The sequence below is a fragment of the Clytia hemisphaerica genome, unplaced genomic scaffold, assembly GCF_902728285.1.
Source record: "Clytia hemisphaerica strain Z4C2 unplaced genomic scaffold, Clytia hemisphaerica genome assembly, whole genome shotgun sequence".
In the NCBI taxonomy this organism is placed as follows: domain Eukaryota; kingdom Metazoa; phylum Cnidaria; class Hydrozoa; order Leptothecata; family Clytiidae; genus Clytia; species Clytia hemisphaerica.
The window spans coordinates 1-11,430 of NW_027104381.1; the positions used below are offsets into that span (position 1 = coordinate 1).

General features: G+C 35.9%; 1 long non-coding RNA gene across 1 annotated transcript; it reads right to left on the reverse strand.

The window, feature by feature from the left end:
- Positions 1 to 10,028: 10,028 nt before the first annotated feature.
- On the reverse strand, positions 10,029 to 11,357 carry LOC136819179 (uncharacterized). The gene is made up of 3 exons (XR_010848400.1): positions 11,309 to 11,357; positions 10,626 to 10,809; positions 10,029 to 10,214 (listed from the first exon to the last, which is right to left on the reverse strand). It is a non-coding gene; the product is annotated as an uncharacterized lncRNA (long non-coding RNA).
- Positions 11,358 to 11,430: the final 73 nt, after the last annotated feature.

Genomic DNA, 11,430 nt, shown 5'->3' on the forward strand with positions numbered 1-11,430 from the left:
ATTGTCATGTCTTTTTATGGCTTTGGATTTGAATTCCATTGTTTATGAGCCTCTTCACCAAAAGGTTTTTTACTGATCCTGTATATCCCGCTTCTAAACTTGAGAAGACCTTGTAACCAATAGTATCAGCCTGAATCATGTCTAAAGTAGAAATTAATGATTTAGCCAATTTTACCGCCCAATTTTAACTATATATGTCATATGTTTCTTCAAAGATTCTACCCAGGGGGGGGGGTCTGGGGCTACAAAAATCAAAAAAGCTTGGGCGAATAGGGTTAAATTTATTCTTTTTTTGCGATAAAGCGGGGAAGAGGCTAAATAAAATAATCTTTTAAGATCAACATTTTCACGCATGATGACGTTTCTGACCGTAAGGTGCCGTAAAATTGACACATTTCCAATACAAATTTAATTTTTTTTGTCAAATATATCGTTCAAACCAAAATTTATTGAATATTTTGGATAAAATTAGCATTTTAAACTCAGTGAAATTTTTTCTAAAGCTTTTGTTAGGATACAATAGCTATTTAGAAGAATAAGGACAATTTTCAGATGGGTTTTTGCCTACTTTAAGCAAGTAAGAAAGTAAGTAAGCAAGTCTGCGACCACGGTAGGAGGCGTCCCGAAGGCTTCATTTTTGATAGTCGGCGGGGGCGCCACTCTTTCTTCTTGAATAGACTCTTGATCCTTCTTTTAATTGCTGAGCATCATTTTGGGATTTTTTGATGTGACCCGGCTGGGGGTCGAACTCACAAACCTGCGCACCGTAGCCGGATGCTCTACCACTAGGCTACGGTTGCTTGCCTACTTTGGGCAGAATAAATAACGTCATCAAAGGTTACCTTATATGACAAGGATCTTTTGTGCAAAATTTCATCAACTAAATCAAAGGTTACAGGGTGGTAGAGGAAAAGTCTCTCCCGCTGGCTCTGAACCGCCCCTAAAAACACCCCTGTCTCACAGCCCCGGTGTAACTTTTTTTCTTAGTGGGGATAAAAATTCCTATTGAAATCCCAATTGGGATAAAATTCAGTGGCAATGGTTTTGAAGTGTAATTTTTAAACATTGAATTTCGAAATGGGATGAAATAAAAGTTAATTTCCAAGTGGGGCTGAAATTCTAAAGTATTTTCACACCAGGGACGAAATTTTAGTCAATCTCTCCAGTGGGTCTGGGCTCTCAGTGGGTCTGTGACACAGGGGTATCTAATTAAAAGCTTAGTGTGAATAGGGTTAGACAAGAATAAGGCCTTTGTGTCATAAGTGGAAGTCCGAGCCATTTCGGCATCGTTAGGCTCAAGTTATATGAAGCATGTGGTTTATCTATAAAGAAACAACTAACGTAGGAAATATTTGAATTCAGCGCAATTCATATACTGTTTGTAGAAATGTATCAAAATAAACTGGCAAATGACCTAATGATAACCGTACACTAACTTTGAAATTTTGATAGAAATCTTACCTCACAAAAATGATGATTTTCAACATGTTAAGATTTTCTGATATCATTTTCAAATTTGTCCCCTTTCCGGTTCTCTGCCTCAGATATCACGGAATGATTGAAAATTTAACAAAAGTGACATTAGAAAAAACAAACAAAATATTTCTTGATGTTTTTGAAAAACTTGTGGTCAAATAAGTTAAAAAAAGTTTCAATGAATAAAATTTTCGATTCAGTTTTCTCTCGAGCCGAAACATCAATAGGAAAATGTATTCAAAGATGTAAAATTGTTATGAAGGAATTATTAAGATTTTGTGTACTCAAAATATATTGTATTGTTTCCAGGCCTTATGAATAACAAATGACGTAAGAAAAATTCATTTCAAGAAAATAGTTCTTAGCTCTCCTATCGGAGGCGAAATTAAGGGGTTCAAGTTTTTTCTAGCCCTTTCAATCTGTCCGATATTTGAGGGAAATGAACATTTTTTCGGTGTTTGAAATACTACCGGTAAATTATGCTTTGGATTTCCGGTACTTTGAACTCTTCCTGAACTGCTTTCTACGCAAGAAGCTTGACAAAATCGCCTGGGTAGCTAAATATTCTTAAAATTTAGAAAACTGCACCCCTGCTCCCCAATTCGATAAATTTTAACGAAAACAAAACAAAGTTTCTGCACTGTAACCCTTTTCGTTCTACAAAGAATTGGAGTCCCAAGTCTAAAGTATAGGCGTGATATGGTTGAGATTTTGAAACATTTAAATCACTATGAAAAATCGTGTGTTACTAAGAAATTTAACCAACGAATAAGACCAATGAGAACACATAACTCTGAACTGGTAAGAATTTTTGGGGACAATGGTGTCCGTGGACCGCAGAGCAACTCTCTTTACTATCGGGGCATTCAACAGTGGAATAGCCTGCCTGAAAAAGTAGTTGAATCATACACAATACAAAAATTTAAAGAAAATCTTGGTCTAGCTTGGAAAGAGAAAATGTTTGAATATGATTGAAATTGTCACTATTGTGGCATATCTGTTTGAAGTTAACCCTTTGTAAAAAACCAAACCAATGTATGAGTGATTTATAGAGACCCGTGTGCTTGCATGGTGGCCTGGGAATCTGTAAAGCATTTATAACTTTTTATCTATTTTGTTCGAGTTCAGATTTATCTAGTGAGATATCTTCTGGTGCCAGCGAGGGGAATGTTGATGATGGTTTCTTCATCCATGCATATCGGTTGAACCAAGGTGAATCTGGTTTGATCTGATCCAGTGATGTTTAGAATCAGCTAAAATCCCATTTCTTAACCCTCAAAAGCCTAGTTTCAAATATGGTCCCAATAAGGGTCATATAAGTTATGAAAATTCGGGTTTTTCCTTTATTTAGGGATTACCAAGGGCCCTACCGCCTATATTCGGACGGTACCCGTCATCTCACAAACCTAGAAACCTAATAAACCTACCCCACGGGTAGATGGTTGACCCCTCATTTTATCGGATGAATTTTATTGAGAAAAGGTTGGGAAGAAAAATTGAGTTTGAGAAATGAGTATGTGCAATATTTGAGGTATTTTGGGTCCTATTAAGTCATTAAAACCTGAAAAGTCCGATATTTTGAGTTTGGAGAATAACTTAAAAATTGTTGAACCCTCATTCGATCGGTAATCATTGAAAGAATTTCTTCGAACAATGAGAAATATACCCCCTTCTCACAAGCATACTGGGAACCCCTTCCCAATGGAAAAATCGGCCCAAATATCATCCCGAGTTAATCTCTTATATTTTCAAAATACTGTGCTTTTTTTCCATCCCCACTGAATTTCATTGTTCGAAAGCAATAGAATTTAAATCCCCAGGCATAGAAAATATGGGAATAGCAATACCCATCACGTTTTAGTCCGTTATTTTTACCCCCCATTTGCTGAAAAAATCCTACCGAGTCTGCGGGAAGGAATGTAGAAATTGATATAAGTGAAAAAATAATTACAGAATGACGTCACGAAGCCATAATATCTACTCAAAGACATTGTTTTAACCCTATACATACTAGGGGGGGGCTGTTTCTGTTCGGGGGTCAAACTTAAGTCAATAGCTCCTGAAGTAATAAAGCTTTTGACATGAAATATCCTGTAAATTCTTGACTTTTATTTAGCATCAAAATGAAATAATTTTTGACATCCTAAAATTTTCACACCTTGAGCATGATGATATTTTTGACAATAAGGTGTCACAAAAATTGACACTTTCCCAATACAAATTTATTTTCTATTTCAAATATATCGTTTAAATCGTAATTTATTGAATATTTAGGATAAAATAAGCATTTTAAACTCAAGGAACCTTTTCTCAAGCCATCGTTAGAATACAATAGCTTTATAAGAGAAAATGAGATTTTGGGTTTGTGCTCACTTTAGGCTTGATGAGTAATTTATCAAAAAGAATTTTTTTGTCAAAATTTACCTTACATGACAAGGATCTTACTTATGTGCCAAATTTCATCCAAAAAGGCAAACTAGATAAAAAAGGTAAAGGATGGTACAGAAAAAGCCCCCCCCCCCCCCGCCCCTAGTTCTGAAACGCCCCTAAAAGCCTTGTATGAATAGGGTCAATAATGTTCTCCCTTTTTCCAAGGACACCCTTTGTACTTTATTTGATACAATGCTTTTCGAGGCTCCGATCTGGTATGAAGTACATTCTCCCTCTATGAGAATTCAGTAGCTCAATAAGTTCATCAATGTTGACATTTTCTCAACACGTAAGTAAGTAAGTAAGAATTTGATGATATATTGGATAAAATAGTCTTTTGATATACTTTAACGGTTATCGAGAAAGGAGGAAATATTAATTAAGTTAAATTAAAGCCTCATGGGGTGTTTGACCTCTTTAGACACTTTTTACTGTCATTCTCATTAGAAACAATTAGCTATCGAAAGAAAATTTGAAATGTCTCCCTTAAACAGCACCAGGGTTAAAGCCCCTGCTCGTCTCGTTCCTTTCTCAAATATTGTTTCCCAGGGAACCCATGACCCAATAGCTCCAAACTCTCAGGAGAGAACTATTGGTGACAGACATGAGATTGTAACACCACCTAAACTGCTGAAATGCAAAAAGCAAACAATTTTTAGCACTTTTAACGTTCGTTCTCTGACTCAAATCAGTCGCAAACAAGAATTACTTCAAAACTTCTCAAAATATAATCTTGATATTCTGTCTCTCCAAGAGCACAGAAATTTTCATCCGGACTTTGAATTCCAGCACCTTGATCTCGGCAAAAACAAGCTAATCACATCCTCAGCTTGGAAAAATCACCAAGGGACCACAATTGGTGGCATTGGTATTCTTCTCTCTCCGAAGGCCTCAAACAATCTTCTTTCTGTGAACAAAGTGTCTGATCGTATCATTGTAACTGAGTTCAATAGTAATCCAAAAACATCCTTCATTTCTTGTTATAGTCCGACTAATGTCTCTGACGAATCCCTCGCAGATGACTTTTATTCTTCTCTCTCTGCAACCCTACAAAATATCCCTGCTCACAATTTCGTTGTTATCGCTGGCGATTTCAACGCGCAAATGGGTAGGGACGTTGCTAACTTTTCATTTAATCAAAAAACAAACCGAAATGGTTCAAAATTAAATGACATGATCCTGGAACATAAACTGATTGCCTCCAATACTACTTTTATGAAAAAGCGCAACAAACTTTGGACATTTCAATCTCCGAATGGATCCAAAAGTCAAATTGATTTTATTCTCGTTCGTAAGAAGTGGAAAAACAGTGTCCACAACTCATTACAAGCCTAGTCTTCCTTTTCTTCAGTAGGTTCAGACCATAGAGTTGTTTCTGTAAATGTCTTTCTTAGCCTAAGATCTTCCAAAAGAGCTACTCCAGATCCTATGAAGTCCATAGACTGGACCCAGGTTCTTGGGGACTCAGAATTACAATCAGCCTATGTTATAGAGATCAAAAATAGGTTTGATGTTCTCTCCAAACCAAACAACGACGTCGAAACAAAATATTCAAATCTGATAAAAGCAAACGAACATGTCTGTCTCTCTTATCTTCCGAGAAAACAAAAATGCAAAAGTAAAGTTCTTCATGAGGACAACCTTGTCAAAAATGCGCGCAAAACCTTCGAGTCAGCCAAATTAAAACATCAAACACGTGCTACTAGAAGAAGCGGTAAAGTTCTCGCAGATGCGCAAAAAGGCTTGGATGACGCTTACCTAACCGCTGAATCGCTTTTTATTCAGGAAAAGATTGACTCGATCAAAGCTTTTCACGAGTCAAAAAAACATTCCGCTTCTTGGAAAGTCATTAATGAGATATCTGGACATAAGGACTACCCTTCCATTCAACTAAAGGGAGGTTCTGCAGAGAAAAGGAGGTCAAACTGGCTAAAAAATTTTAAAGACTTGCTCGGAAATGTACCAACAGGTAATGCAAACGCACTACCACTTCATCAAGTCTTGGAAAATCTAAACATTCCAACTAATACTTTTACCTTAGATGAGTTGAAGAAAACTGTAAAACTTTTTTCTAGTAATAAATCTTCTGGCTTAGACAACATTCCAACTATTTTATGGAAAGATCCTACTTTTTTGACACTTCTCCTCGAATTCTGTAACCACACCTTCGAATACCATTCTCCTCCATCAGCTTGGCTCACAGGGGGTATCATCCCTGGGCCAAAGAAAGGTGATCTCACCCTTGCTTCAAACTATAGGGGTATCCCATTAATGCCAATCGCTTCAAGAATCTATAACAAACTGATCCTGAATCGTATTGTCCCATATCTTGATCCTTTGTTGCGAAAAAATCAAAATGGTTTCAGGAAAGGTAGAGGTACTCTCTCACAGATACTTTCAATTCGACGTATCCTTGAGGAAATGCGTAAATTAGACAAAGAAGTTATTCTCTGTTTCGTTGATTTTAAAAAGGCTTTTGATTCTATTAACAGAGAAAAAATGTTTGAAATCCTTAAACTCTATGACATTCCTGACAAAATTATTCTTGCCATCAGGGCGCTCTACACCTCTACCAAGGCAAAAGTTATCTCTCCTGACGGGGACACTGAAATGTTTGACATCCATGCTGGTGTTCTTCAAGGAGACACCCTTGCACCCTTTCTTTTTATTCTAGTTTTAGACTACGTTCTTCGTATTTCTGTTGATCCTTTAAACTACAAGGGCATCCAACTTACAGCCCAACAAAGTAGAAGAAATCCCGCCACTTTTCTCACCGATCTAGACTTTGCCGATGATCTCGCCCTTGTCTCTGAGACCATTCAGTTCGCAGAAAACCTTTTCCACTCTCTCGAGAATGCCGCTAGTCAGGTCGGCCTTTTTTGTAACGAGGGAAAAACTGAATTTCTGTGCACTTTTGACTCCGTCCGTACTCTGAAATCGCTGAACAGTGTCAATATCAAAAGAGTAAATGATTTTAAATACCTTGGCTCCCACATTAATGATTCCGAACAAGACTTTAATATTAGAAAATCTCTCACGTGGAGGGCCTGCAACAAACTAAACAAAATTTGGAAGTCTAATCTAGATAATTAGATTAAGGTACACCCCTTCAAAACCTTAATTGAACCTATTCTCCTTTATGGGTCGGAGACCTGGACAATGACGAGAGCCATGGAAAAAAGTATAGACAGTTGTTACACAAACCTCCTCAAAAAGGTTCAAAATTTAAACTGGGCGAACCATCCGAACCTCAATCAAATATACAATAATCTACCACGCATCTCGCGCATACTCACCAATAGAAGACTTCAGTTCGCAGGCCACTGTTTTCGAGCAAAAGAGAAATTAATATCCAGACTCCTTTTCTGGTCACCAACGGGTCTAGTAAGATTAAGGAAGTTAACCTTCCTGGATACTCTGAAGAGGGAAACAGGTCTCGAGATTGAGGAAATAAAGACAGTCATGCAAGATCGGGTATTGTGGAAGGAAGGCTACGCAAATTTTCCGACGTAAGTCGAAAGATGATGATGATGATGATGAATTAAATTTTCTTTGATAAAAAACTGATGCTAATCTCATCATCTAATCCAAAAGGTATATCTAGAAATACCCCTGTGTCACACACTCATTGGTACCCAAACCCCACTGGAAAATTAGACAAAGCTAAATTACACACTTTTGTTCATGATGAAAATGGCCAAAAATATAAGAATAATGCTAAGATTATCACCATCATGGAATCTTGCTACTCAAGCCAAGAATGCCATTTTTAGAGCATTTTCAATTATAAATTGTCAATAACCCCCAAATAGGGCTCACTATCCTTTCACAAAAATGGCATTTTATTTATGCTTGAGACATATGTACTAAATGTTAAATCTAGTCTAAATTAGGATCCTAACCTAAGAATGCTGTAAGAATATTTTAGGATGATTTTCCCAAAAAAAGTTAAGAATATCCATGATGAAATGGATTGACACCATTCTTATATAAAAAAGTGTGTACCCTGACATCGACTTTGATATCGTCCCCATTGGAAATTCAATGTTTAAAAATTGGACTCTAAAATCATCCCCACTGGATTTTTGAAACTTGAAACAATAGAATTTCTATCCCGTTGGGGTTTTAAGATGAGTTTTTATCCCCTTGAGTAAAAAGGTTCCACCGGGGCTGTGAGATAGGGGTGTCTAGAATAGCTGGTAACATCTTTTGACTGATTGACTTCTAGTAGGATATAAATTATTTTTTCACCCTCTAAGGGGCTCCCCAGGGGCTGGCGTGACACGTGAATGAGCCTTTTTTCTGACGTGAATACGTGAATTGGACTTTTTTAGCGCGTGAATACGTGAATAGAGATATCAGCGTGAACGTGAAAATAAGATTTTTCCACCGTGAATTCGTGAATTGAGATTTGTAGCGTCAACGTGAAAAGCAAATCATTGCCTAAAACACAGGGAAACTCTAAAAATCTAAGACATAAATCTGTAAAGTTTTCTTTGCTCGCTTCACTCGCATAGTCTTGGATTAACTTATTGTCATATTAACTTATTGTCATGGTAAAGTCATTCAAAATAATCAAAGCTTTATAACATTAAAATCATCAAAGATATCTAAACAAATATTTTTGTCATTTTTCTGAGGGCGTGTTTTTTTCATTTTTAATGACAATCTTTGTGCATCGAGAGCGTTTTTAGCCAAAAAAGTATAGAGAAAATTTTTTCCGTCAGCGTTTAATAATGGTCGTCTCCGTCTCCGTAGTCACTCATATTCTACTGCCGTTTTTCAGTCATAAAAGAGCGAAAATTGTCGAAAAAATCCCACCCTAAAATAAGAGGGTAGTTCTTTGTAACTTTGGCGCGGCAGACCTAAAACATTGCTTTATTTAAGCTCAAATAGATTTAAAAGATGCCTTAAAAGGTCGACCCTATCGAGAATAAGGTCACAAAACTGTAAAAAACTTCATATTGACGAAAATTTTTGGCATAAGAATAGGTCAAACTGCTTAAAGGAAATAATATTTAGCCCAACAAGGGCACAATCGTTTTAACCGAAGATATAAAAGCAAAATTGGCGCTTGAACGTGAAAATGGTTTTTTTCGCGCGTGAATACGCGAATTTGAAAAATTTTGGGCGTCATTCTTGAACGATTTTACAACCCTCTCACAGAATTCTGATCAAGCTTTTACAATCTTTAAAGATTAAGTTTTCCATCAAAATTCCAGTAGGGATAAAAAAGATTTTGTTTTCAATTTGATAAAGACAATAAAAATGTTTTTGCAGACATTTTTTGCTGAAGTGCGAGGTATAGATTTTCTTTAAAGGGACCCCTCGCTTAAAAATGATAACAAAGACACTCACTTCATAATCATATGAAAAGCAACTTCCCAAAGTATTAGCACGCAAAACTCTTTCTTCGCTCCATAATTACAAATTATAAATTTTGATGTTCACTCAACTTTCAGAAATTTCAAATGGCTTCTGAAGGCCTTCGAATTTTCTCGCGCTCTTGTCGCACCAAGTTGTCGACACAAATGCACCGGAAAATTAGAGTACGGTGTAGAGGCCAGCTCTGGTTCGAACAGTCTAGAATCTGCGCTCTTCTCCTAAGAAAAACCCTTTGCTTGGAGTCGAGTTGCGGGTTTATGGAGAATCGGTATCGGCTTCAGAACTCCCAATGAGCCCTGGTTGTGTTGGTTCCCTGGTCAAAAAACTTTCAATGTTTCTTTAATGAACGTCGATGATTCTTTATAGGATCTTTCAAAGATCTTTACTGATACTTTCAAAGATCTTTCAAAGAATCTTTAAAGTCTCTTTTTATGAATCATTACTGAATCAGCATTGATCTTTAATGATCTTTGAAGATCTTTAAAGATCAGCTAAGATACTTTAAAGATCAGCTAAGATACTTTAAAGATCTTGAAAAAAATTCAATATTTGAGACTTTAAAGATTCTTAACAAATCTTGAAGCTTCTTTTAAAACCATTCGGTGTTTTGAATATCCTGGAAGACTAGTAGTTGTTTTTAAGCACCTTGTCCGAGATGGGTTAGCGAAAATAATAATTAGAGCTGTTGTTTTATATCCAATTTTGACGAACGGATCAACAAAAAAAATATCACAATATAGATTGTATTAAACAATTTTTCTTTGCACCAATTATAATTTTAAATTAATTATTCTCTTGAATCTCATCTTCAACGTCAGCTTTTCTTTTGGCGTCATTTCCAGCCTGGTTGATGGACCTCCGGCAATGAGGCCAAATTTTTTTGAACTTTGGTTCCTCCAGTTTATATTGGTGTTGAATCAATCCTGTAAAAAAAGTATATGAACGAATTTCAAAAAAATTGACAGTCCACACATTTTAGTTGATTGCTCTCGAAGTTTTTATTTTCATTTTCGAATTCTTTAAAAAAGTATTTAAAGCTTAGATTCTACCATTCAAAATTGTCTTTTCAATAAGGTATTACTAACTTTGGTTTTGTCTTTTTCCCTTCAAGAGCAATGAACCAAAATGTGCGGACTGCCAATTTTTTGAAACAAAGTTTAAATTTTTTTATATCACAACTAGTTGAAAGTTATGGCAAAAAAACAAAAACAAGGCATAACTTTTTGAGGAGCTCCCAGGCTTAACATGACTTATTTGTATAAAACAGCAAAAAACCTTGAAAATAAGTTAAATCGTATTTGTCAACCCATGGTGGATGAAATAATTCAATTTACGCTTTATTTTCTTGACTTGATTAGGATCTAATGCAGTCCTCGATTTCCTTTTGCCTGCTTTAGGCGAGACCATGCCATTTTCAAGTTCTTCTGTCGTAAACATCGCCTTAGCCAAGGCAATGGCATATATTGTAGGAGTATTATGTCTCGGCACATCTAACAAGTTGGAGCCATCTGCCAGAACCTAAAAATACAATTTTATTGCTTTAGATAACCGTACTACAGTACTTAAATGTAATCTAGCACTGCGACACTCAGACATTAGAAATAAAGCAAAAAGTAATGAAAGCAACGAAAAGGAACATTTTAGTTATCTAGAAACCTTTGTGTAAGCTAAAAGTTGCATATTAAAATTGTTACAAATACATAAAGTAAATAGAGAGTAAATAAAGGATAGGATAAAGGATACAATTGTCTCTCTCAAAAAATTATTCAAACTAAAAAAAATGTCAATTTTACAATTATAATTTTCTCCCGCTCAAAACAAATTAAGTCTTTCTTTCCTTCTCAAGAGTTTTTTCAAAATTATCAAGTCAGTTTGTCACAGAGCTTTAGAATTTTAGCAGTTTCTTCTGATGATGAAAACGAAATTTGACGGGAACTTAATCCAAAAAGTTTTCCTTTAAGTATTCAAAACTCAGTGGATATGAAGTTAAAAACAAAGAAGTTGAAATGATACTTACAAAGTCATTTTCATCTAAAGGAGCCGTTTGTGTTTATTTAGGTTTGGGTTTGCATTAGGTAATGGTTGCTCTGAAACCTAAAAAAGAATGGTGACACCAATGTTCTATCTTGCCGCAAAATT